Source organism: Malaclemys terrapin, chromosome 6, assembly GCF_027887155.1.
Source record: "Malaclemys terrapin pileata isolate rMalTer1 chromosome 6, rMalTer1.hap1, whole genome shotgun sequence".
Taxonomy (NCBI): domain Eukaryota; kingdom Metazoa; phylum Chordata; order Testudines; family Emydidae; genus Malaclemys; species Malaclemys terrapin.
In genome coordinates this window covers 112,754,181-112,764,749 of record NC_071510.1, presented here as the reverse complement: position 1 = coordinate 112,764,749, position 10,569 = coordinate 112,754,181, and the positions used below count along the sequence as shown (strand labels likewise).

The 10,569-nt window shown below is 44.0% G+C and overlaps 1 protein-coding gene across 4 annotated transcripts in view; it reads left to right on the top strand.

Moving 5' to 3' along the window:
* The first annotated feature begins 7,724 nt into the window (after positions 1–7,724).
* The window catches only part of ZNF532 (zinc finger protein 532), an 86,636-nt gene continuing 83,791 nt past the window's right edge, over positions 7,725–10,569 (top strand). For 2 of the 4 annotated variants that reach the window (XM_054032705.1, XM_054032702.1), the window contains exon 1: positions 7,725–7,872. The gene's annotated coding sequence lies outside the window, so the exon portion shown is untranslated. Of the gene's footprint in view, positions 7,873–10,005; positions 10,075–10,356; positions 10,448–10,569 lie in introns of those variants that run through there. The other 2 variants (XM_054032703.1, XM_054032704.1) reach the window with 2 other exon arrangements.

The window sequence follows — 10,569 nt, the reverse complement described above, 5'->3', positions numbered from 1 at the left end:
GATCTTTCCAGATTATAATACTTGAAAATTGTTTGGGTTTCTCATTTCTCAATAGGACAGTTCTCGGGTTACTTTTGATATTGTGGAGCTAGCGATTCTTCTGTGGATGGGTATAATAAAGGAGTACTGATTTCTTTTTAGCCACCAGCCTTTAAGGGAACAAAAAAAACCCCAAATGTTTCTGGAGTTTGCTTGTGACAGTCTTGGGCATTTAAGTTGTATAGGTACAGGCAGTGATGCTTAGGTCAGCTTCGGCAGTGCCGCACTTCCAGCTACTCACCATTGCTATATCAAGGTAACTTGAAGAAGGATCCTCTAAGGGATAGAAAGTATTTCTCAACTATCTATCTAATCTACATATAGTTTGATATATAGTTTGATCACCATGGTATTTAAGTACCAGACAACAAATTAATGAAGCAATGAGTGTGCCCTAATGGCTATATTCAGGAGTGTGCATTGTAATTTTTATTTATTTATTTATTTATTTATTTATTTACTTATTGGGAAGTGGCTATTACCAGGGAAGGCCTTGTCAAAAGCCAAATCTTCTACTAGCAGAAGTACCTGTTGCTGACCATAGGTTTCAAGAACAGGTTCAGCAATGCACAGGTTAACTGCAAACCCATTTATCATCATTTCAGAAAACTGTGGTTCAGATATTCTCGGTGTTGGTTTTAACTGTAGTTTGTCCTCATCTACACTTACATTTAAACTGTATGCAGCCCTTAAATGGTGCTGAGCCTGTTGCTGATACCTTTTGTCAGTAACTGGCCCATCAGAAATGATGGACATGTAAGGCTGGGTGTCATCTGCAAACTGAAGACACTACAATGAGACCACACTTTCCCACTAAGGTCATGTTTATACTGCTAAAATGGTGTGTATTTAATCTCAGGGTAACTCACACATGTGAGCTGTGCCAAGATAAGACTATAGCAAGACAAGGCACTTTAGGTTTATTATGAGGTACACTCGCTTAAGTCAGCCCTATACCTCAGGCTGGGGTTTACCTCACCTCGTTTACTAAACTAAACTAGTCAAACTAAAGTACCTTGTCTTCACTGTGTTTTTACTTTGGGATAGCTCATGAATGTGAGGTAAAAAGCTCACCTTTTTTAGCAGAGAAGCCAAAGCCTATGCTTTCTAATGGCTCAATATACACACTGAACCAGGAGAGGTGACAGAATGGAACCTTGAATGAGGGAAGCATCAGGGCAGACAAGCAACTGCCCAGTACTACGTTCAGAGATCTCTCAGAAAAAAAGGAATAAAGAAACTCAAGCAACTCTGCCTATCTTTGCTACTGTCCACAGGTGAGTTAACTGTACCTCAACGGTAATGAAGGAAGCTGACAGATAGTTAATTACCAGGAAGCGGTTGTCAATCAACACAGTCAGTGCAGTTTCCATGTTATAACCAGGCCTAAAACCAAAATCACTGGTTCTGAAGAGACCAACAATGGCTCGAGCGACTCTAACTGCTTGGTGACTTGATGTCACCAACAAAGAGAGACATGGTTCTGACTCAGGCCTGGTTTACACTAAAAGTTAGGTTGACATAACTATGGCGCTCGGGGGTGTGAAAAATCCACATCCCTGAAGGTCGTAGCTAAAATACCTAACCCCTGGTGTAAATGCAGCTAGGTCAATGGAAGAATGTGTCTGTTGATCCAGTTACTGTCGCTCAGGGAGGGTGGAGTTCCGCCAGTGACAGAAAAAACCCTTCCATTGTTGTAGGAAACTTCCACACTATGGTGTTACAGTGGCATAACTACAGCACGATGATGTCTGTCATGTAGACATGGTCTCACATGTAGCCTGCAACTCTCCATGAATTGGGTACATACAAGAAGGCCAAATTACAGGTGAGGAATAATGTTGTGCCACTTGCTGAAATGAGCTGCTATTCATGCAGTTCTGTAACTGTATTATTTACCTAGTGACATTTTCAAAAGTGCCCATGAGAGTTAGGGATCTAGCCTGCTCCAGAGCTTTTGAAATTCCTGCTAGGTGCTTATCTGCATATTTAGGCACCTAAATACTTTTTGAAAAATCTGACCCCAAGTGCGGAAGTCATTTTTGAAAGTGGGATTAGGCTCCTCAGTCACTAAGAGACAGATTTTGTTACTGTTCAGCTGGATATTTTATGGTTCAACAGAGTCTGCACCAGTACAATCTATGCCAGTTCTTGCCTCTATAATAATCTGGGAGTGACATCAATTGCTGCCTCCCCAACAATCATTTGAAGCACCTCTATGTATGGACACAAGGTGCTCTTTAAATCGATTGAGGGGTTACTATCGGTGTAACTTCTTCAGTGGAGACAAGGTCAAAACCACTAGAAATCCTACTAGGGCCTTTCAAATTAGAACAACAGTATACTGGCTGTGGAGAAGTTTGCATTGCTGTTGCCAGTTACATTCTTGTTCTGGGTACTGTCAGCCTGGCTCAGTTCATAATTGCTACTGTAAATTCTCTTATTGTTAAATATGTATGCTTTAAAATAATATTGGGCCTTGGGCACGTCTACACTACAACCCCCCATGGCAACAAGTCTGAGCCTCGGTCAACTGATTTGGGCTTGCACCACAGGGCTAAAAACAGCAGTGTAGACATTCCCACTAGGGATGGACCCTGGGCTCTGAGACTCACCCGTTACCAGGTTTCAAAGCCCAGGCTCAAGCCCAAGCGGGAATGTCTACACTGTTATTTTTAGCCCTGTAGCATTAACCCAGTCAGTTGACCCAGGCTCTGAGCCTGGCTGTGGGGTTTTTTTTTTTTTTTTTGCAGTGTAGACGTACCCAGAGTTTTCCTTTCCCAAAGATGTCAGGGACATCAGAGTGGAAGGAGAAAAGTAAAGCAGCCTGAAAGACAGGATGCTCAGGAATGCTTTACCTGTGTATAAACTGTGGAACATATTTGAACAGAACATTTTAAATATTAATATTTCTAGGACTACTGTTGGCAGCTGTCACCTTGCTTATCTTAGGATACAAGCAGCATATGGGATCCAGTAAAAGAAAAGAGAAACTAGTTTTCATTTTGATTTAATGTTAAAACCATCAGGGAAAAAACATTTTACTTATCAGGGGGATTATAGAATGTCATAAACATCAGGGCCTGATTCTGAAACTGGTTCAGTACAGGCAGAATTCCTGTGCCTGTGCAGAGCTAAATGAAAGATGGGGTCCTTAGATTAAATATTAAAACAAGTCCCTTAGAACATGAACTAATTTATTCTAGGGCTGTCAAGTGATTAACAAAATTAATCGTGATTAATCGTGGGATTAAAAAAAATAATCGTGATTAATTGTGCAATTAATCGTGCTGTTAAACAATAATAGAATACCATTTATTTAAATATTTTTTGATGTTTTCTACATTTTCAAATATATTGATTTCAGTTACAACACAGAATACAAAGTGTACAGTGCTCACTTTATATTTATTATTACAAATATTTGCACTGTAAAAAAAACGAAAGTAATAGTATTTTTCAGTTCACCTAAAACAAGTACTGTAGTGCAATCTCTTTATTATGAAAGTTGAACTTACAAATGTAGAATTATGTCCAAAAAAATAACTGCATTCAAAAATAAAACAATGTAAAACTTTAGAGCCTACAAATCCACTCAGTCCTACTTCAGCCAATCGCACAGACAAACAAGTTTGGTTACATTTTGCAGGAGATAATGTCACCTGCTTCTTGTTTACAATGTCACCTGAAAGTGAGAACAGGCATTTTCATCAGGGCCGACTCCAGGCACCAGCCTGGCAAGCAGGTGCTTGGGGCGGCCGCTCCGGAGAGGGGCGACACATCCAGGTATTTGGCCGCAATTTGGTGTATGGTCCCTCACTCCCACTCGGAGCGAAGGACTTCCCGCCAAATTGCCGCCGCAGATCGCGATCGCAGCTTTTTTTTTTTTTTGGCTGCTTGGGGCAGCCAAAACCCTGGAGCCGGCCCTGATTCTCATGGTACTGTTATAGCTGGTGTTGCAAGATATTTACGTGCCAGATGTGCTAAAAATTCATATGTCCCTTCATGCTTCATCCACTATTCCAGAGGACATGCATCCATGCTGATGACGGGTTCTGCTCGATAACGATCCAAAGCAGACACATGTTCATTTTCATTATCTGAGTCAGATGCCACCAGCAGAAGGTTGATTTTGTTTTTTGGTGGTTCGGGTTCTGCAGTTTCCAGATCTGAGTACTGCTCTTTTAAGACTTTTGAGAGCATGTTCCACACCTCGTCCATCTCAGATTTTGGACAGCACTTCAGATTCTTCAACCTTGGATCGAGTGCTGTAGCTATTTTTAGAAATCGCACATTGGTACCTTCTTTGTGTTTTGTCAAATCTGCAGTGAAAGTGTTCTTAAAACGAACATGTGTTGGGTCATCATCCGAGACTGCTATAACATGAAATATATGGCAGAAAGCGGGTAAAATAGAACGGGAAATATACAATTCAGTCACAAATTTAATTAATGCATTATTTTTTTATCGAGCATCATCAGCATGGAAGGATGTCCTCTGGAACGATGGCCGAAGCATGAAGGGGCATACGAATGTTTAGCACATCTGCCACGTAAATACCTTGCAACGCTGGCTACAAAAGTGCAACGTGAACGCCTGTTCTCACTTTCAGGTGACATTGTAAATAAGAAGTAGGCAGCAGTATCTCCTGTAAATGTAAACAAACCTGTTTGTTTTAGTGATTGGCTGAACAAGAAGTAGGACTAAGTGGACTTGTAGGCTCTAAAGCAGGGGTCGGCAACCTTTCAGAAGTGGTGTGCCGAGTCTTCATTTATTCACTCTAATTTAAGGTTTCATGTGCTAGTAATATATTTTAACGTTTTCAGAAGGTCTCTTTCTATAAGTCTATAATATATAACTAAACTATTGTTGTATGTAAAGTAAATAAGGTTTTTAAAATGTTTAAGAAGCTTAATTTAAAACTAAATTAAAATGCAGAGCCCCCCAGACTGGTGGCCAGGACCTGGGTAGTGTGAGTGCCACTGAAAATCAGCTCGCGTGCCGCCTTTGGCACACGTGCCATAGGTTGCCTACCCCTGCTCTAAAGTTTTGCATTGTTTTGTTTTTGCGTGCAGTTATGTAACAAAAAAAATCTATATTTGTATGTTACATTTTCACGATAAAGAGATTGCAGGACAGTACTTGTATGAGGTGAATTGAAAAATACTATTTTATCATTTTTACAGTGCAAATATTTGTAATAAAAATAATAATGTAAAGTGAGCACTGTACACTTTGTATTTTGTGTTGTAATAGAAATCAATACATTTGAAAATGTAGAAAAACATCCAAAAATATTTAATAAATTTCAGTTGGTATTCTATTATTTAACAGTGCAATTGATCACGATTAATTTTTTAAATTGTGATTAATTTTTTTGAGTTAATCGCGTGAATTAACTGCGATTAATCGACAGCCTTAGTTTATTCATATTACTGTTTGCCAAATTCATTCAAATACTTACTCTAAAATGTGCCAAACTTACACTGGATCAATATTGTGCCTGTAATTAATTTATTGCGCTAATCATTTATTATTTTGATTAAGATTATAAGCAAGTTAAGGTCTTGATCCTGCAAACCCATACATGTGAGTGGATAATCTGTCCCAAGTGAATGAATCTGAAGAACTAGGGCCTTTTAAAACAAATCTTCTAATAAAAGCATCCTTCCCTAAGATGGTACCTTAATGATAATTTGGTAGTGCTTATTGCATCTCTGCTGTTTTCAGCAGTCTTATGTGGAATGTTACTGTAGCATTCATGGCGTTGATGGATTTCCACTCGATACGGCTAACTGCAGTGCCTTGCATAATGACAGGTTTCAAAGTAGCAGCTGTGTTAGTCTGTATCGGCAAAAAGAACAGTTAGTCTCTACGGTGCCACAAGTACTCCTGTTCTTTTTGTGTAGCATTCATGATTATCAAGTGTGCATATGACAAATTTCTATATACTTGCAAAAAATACCAGAAGTTCATGCCAAAGTATATAGAGTAAAATAGTAACACCTATTTTAAATGTAACAATGCTATTATTATGATGCTATAATTGGTCATTCATATATAAAGTTTCAAAGACTAATACTGTACACTTGTACAATATGCTGTCTCATTATCAGAGAAAAAGGGTCAAACAATGAAATTAATGGCAGGCAGCTTTACAATGAACAAAAGGCTATTTCTACACGCAGCCTGTAGTCAGCTCATAGAACTCATGCCACAAGAGATCAGTCATACTATAGAGTAATTTTTTTAAAGAGGCTGGATAATTTTATGATCAATAATATTTGTAGTTAGGGGACACTGAAGTCAATATAGGACAAAATTATGTTTTGTTAAAAAAAAAAAAAAAAAAGTAAAAAAGCCAAGGGGTTTATAACAGCTAAGATTCAAAACTCTATTGAAGATTGTAAGCACCAGCTTCTATGAGCCAGCCCTTAAGGTTGGATTTAAACATTCTCCTGTGAGGCAGAAAGTGAAACTGCCAAGAATCAAAAGTGAAACTGTTTTCATTGTCCAGTGTCCACAGTAGGTGAAATGCAAATGATCGGCAATAATGTTAAAAAGCATGTGCAGATATTTTAAATTCCTCCTGGTGTATTAATCTACAGTGATACTGATAAAAAAGATAACATTTTATTTTAAAATATGGAATTTCAACCTCCCCATGCATGCCAAAATAAGTCTAATCAAATCTCATGTTTAGATTGTAAATTGATTACTGCAGGAGTCAGAAAAAAATAACTCCTTTCTTCCACTTTACAATAAATAATAATTTTTATTCTTCCATAGCATCTTCCGTCCAAGGACGTCAAATAGCTTCACAAAGCTGTACAGTGGCCCTGTGAGGAAAGGAAATATTGTCCCCATTTTACAGGTGGTGATGAAACTGGTACAAAGAAGTTTTTGCTTTGTTTGTGGTCATAGCAAGTCAGTGGCAGAGGTGAAAACAAAACCCAGATCTGATTCCTGTGCTGTAACAACTACCGGAACACTCTGAGACTGGAGGCTTTTTAACATAGGTAAAGAAGGAATAAAACAGAAAAGATTGTGAAAGGAGGAAACATGCTTCTCCCCCCCCCCCCCATTTCCTATTGAAGTCAGTGGGGTTTTTCTGCTCTGAATTTCAAATGTCAAGTTCTCAGTTTCTAGCTGTAACAACCTCTGTGATCATTAAGAAAAAAATTAGCTTGTCTCACTGCTAATTTATTTTTAAAATTAATATTTGTGTAATTGACATTTTAGCCAACACCATTTTCAGTCTTCAATTTGGAAAGACTAAAACCATGAATCCCAGCTGGCAACCTATATATATAAACTCTTTCCCTGGGCCTGCTCAATCTGGTTCCTAAAGAACAAGTTTTTTTTTTTTTTTTTTTAAACCCTAAATGGCAGATCCCCCGTTAAGCCAGCAGTGCACTTGAGCTCCCCTTGTCTGCGGTTTAGACATGTAGGGTTGGCTTTTAACTCCTTCGCCCTCTCTCTGTCTCTCCTCTGTCCCCTAAGGAGTCCCTGATTGTCAAAGGAAATGCTCCAAACACACCTCTAAAAGCCCCTAACCTCTTTCCCAGCAAGGGACAAGCTTAAAATCGGATCACACGGGCGATCTCTCCCCTCTCTCGACAAGCCACAGAGGCACCCCCCCACCCCCACCTTTTCCTCCAGTCCCAGCCAGAGTGTCTCTCTCTCTCTGCCATTATGTTCAACCATCTTTTAACCAGGCCTCTCTGCAGGCTGCAGTGGCAGTGAGAGAGCCCTGAGCCCTGTCTGCCCGAGGCCCCCCTTGCAGGAGCAGCCCCCCGGGTGCGGGTCGCTGGCCCTGCAGGGCAGCAGCAGGTCTGTTTGCATGGGGGTGCGGCGTGTGCATGCAGCGGGTTCGCTTTCTCCCCAGGGCCTGGCTGCTGCTCCCACGCGCGCTAGGCCCCGCTGGGCTGTGGCAGAGCGGCCTGGAGTGCGGCAGCCGCGGCTCTCTCCCCGGGCCCGGCTCTCGCCGCCGCCGCCGCTCCTGCAGCCGCCGCCGCCCAGGGGGCTCCCAAGCCGCGCGGGGCCGCCGGGGGGAGGGGGAAAGGGTGTCCCTGTCTTCCACTGGGGGGACTCCTCCGGAATGGGGCGGCAGCCAGCGCGCAGGGCCGAGGTCACCGGAGCGGTACAGCTGCCAAGCCTTGACGGCTGCAAAGTCCAGCACGGCGGGGGGTGGTTAGCGGCTCCCCTGCCTCCAGCCGCGGGAGGGGTTAGGGCGTAGGCACCTCGGCCTCCCAGGGGAGCACCCTCTCCTCCGGGCAAGGCCCCTGCAGCCCCCACCCAGACCTCCCCTCCCCTCTGAACAGGAAGGGGCTTTAGTTTGGTGCTGGAGAGCATGTAGGGATTCTAGTTAGGAGGGGGATGGGGGCCAGGAGTGCGGAGGAGACTGGTTGGGAGTCTGCCATTGTGGGGGAGAAGATGGGTGTCAGGGATGCAGAAGGGATCATGAGTAGGAGCCCCCCCAGTGAGGGGGAGTGAAGGGTGTGGAGGAGACCGTGGTTAGGAGCCCTCCAGTGAGGGGTGGGGATGAGGGTGAAGGCTGTGGAGGAGACCGTGGTTAGGAGCCCCCAGTGAGGGGTGGAGATGGGGGTGAAGGGTGTGGAGGAGACTGACTGTGGTTAGGAGCCCCCCCAGTGAGGGGTGGGGATGGGAGTGAAGGGTGTGGAGGAGACTGACTGTGGTTAGGAGCCCCCCCAGTGAGGGGTGGGGATGGGAGTGAAGGGTGTGGAGGAGACTGACTGTGGTTAGGAGCCCCCCAGTGAGGGGTGGGGATGGGAGTGAAGGGTGTGGAGGAGACTGACTGTGGTTAGGAGCCCCCCAGTGCAGGCAAGGGATGAGGATGACAGGTGTGGAGAAGACCGTGGTTAGGAGCTGCCCCAGTGTATTGAGGAGATGGGGGCGAGGGATGCGGAGAAAATTGTGGTTTTGATCTGCCCCAGAGAGGGGAAGGCATGGGGAGTGAGTGAACCAGAAAAGACTGTGATTAGGAGCTGCCCCAGAGTGGGGAGGAGATGAGTGTGAGGGATGTAGAGAAGACTGTGGCTATGAACCACTTCTGTGTGGGGAGAAGATGGGGTGAGGATCAGAGAGAGACAAGACTTTTGTCAGGAGCTGCTTCTTTAAGAGGAAGTGTTGGAGGGAAGAAACCGGTGATAAGTTATACCAATGGGGGGATTGGTTGGGGTGGTGCAGAGAAAATCATGTTGAGGCGCCACCTCACTGAGGGCATGGGAAAGGGCACAGAAAAGATTGATGGTGGACAGGACAGCAATGGGGGCATAGAAGATCTTGATTTGGAGCCACCCTCAAGTGTGTGTTGAGGAAGCCAGGCCCTGGATTGGAGGATGGAGGAGAAAGAGGGGCACTTGGTTAGGAACTATCCCAGTGCTGAGACGGGTGGGTGCAGAAAAGGCCTTGATGAGGAGCCATTCCAGACCTTTGGGGAGTTGAGTGGACCTTGATCAGGACGGAGTCACATTTGGGGATGGGGGTTGTGGGAGATGAGAAGACTTCGGTTAGCAGCACCCTCCCCCTGCCCCCTGTGCTTTGTGAAGGTGTGGGGGAAGATCAGACCTTGGTTAACAACTCTTTTCCACCTGTGCCCAAAAGAGGGTTGAGAGACAAAAGAAGCCACCACAGTGCTGTTGGGCGTGGGGAGGGGACAAAGAAGTGATTTCTTCTGGAAGTGGATTGTGGGGTGGGGAGAAAAATGATGTGTAGAGGGAGAAAACACTTGTTAGTGTTGCCCCAAATACTGTGAAGAGGTAGGAGGATGGGAAGGAGAAGACCTTGGTTAGCTGCCACCCCAGAGCTGCTGGCATGAGGGGGCAGTTATGACGTTAATCGGCAGCCACCCTGACTGTAGGGAGTGGAGACAGAGAAGACCTTGGTTAGCAGTCACCCCACTGCTGCGGCCGAGTCTGTCTTGTGCAGCAAGAGAGATCCTATGAGGATTTTTATTGCAGTCTCTTTGTTAGCTACAGACACAGCTCACAGCTTTCAGCCAGGTTGTGGGAGGTAAGTGGGGGAGGAGAGGAAGGGAATGTTTGTGGGGTGGAGTTGGGGTGTAAGGATGTTTGTATGCAGTGGGGATATAATTGAAATAGGGGGACATAATTGAAATCACCCCCACACCCAAAGAAGAAAAGAGCCCCTGCGATTTTCAGGGACTTGTTGGCAACTCAGCGAGGGTTGCCATAGCTTTTTATGTAGGGTGACCAGAACCGGCTGAAACTGGTTTGAGGCAGATCAGCTCCTGAACACAATGCAGTCACTGAGCTACTACAGTGGGATAGCTTCCTCCCTTCATGGCAGCCAAAAGCAGAGGAGCTTGCAGAAAGATACCATCCCAAAACAGTATGTGAATGCACACTTTAGACACACAGCACTGGTATGTGGCTAATGTAGTCATAAAGGATTCTGTATATAAATTTACATATTTGCAGTAACTGAGATTACTTTAGCTTTTCATTCCTTTTTATGTTTAAAGAATGGGCAAGAGCTGAGATTTAT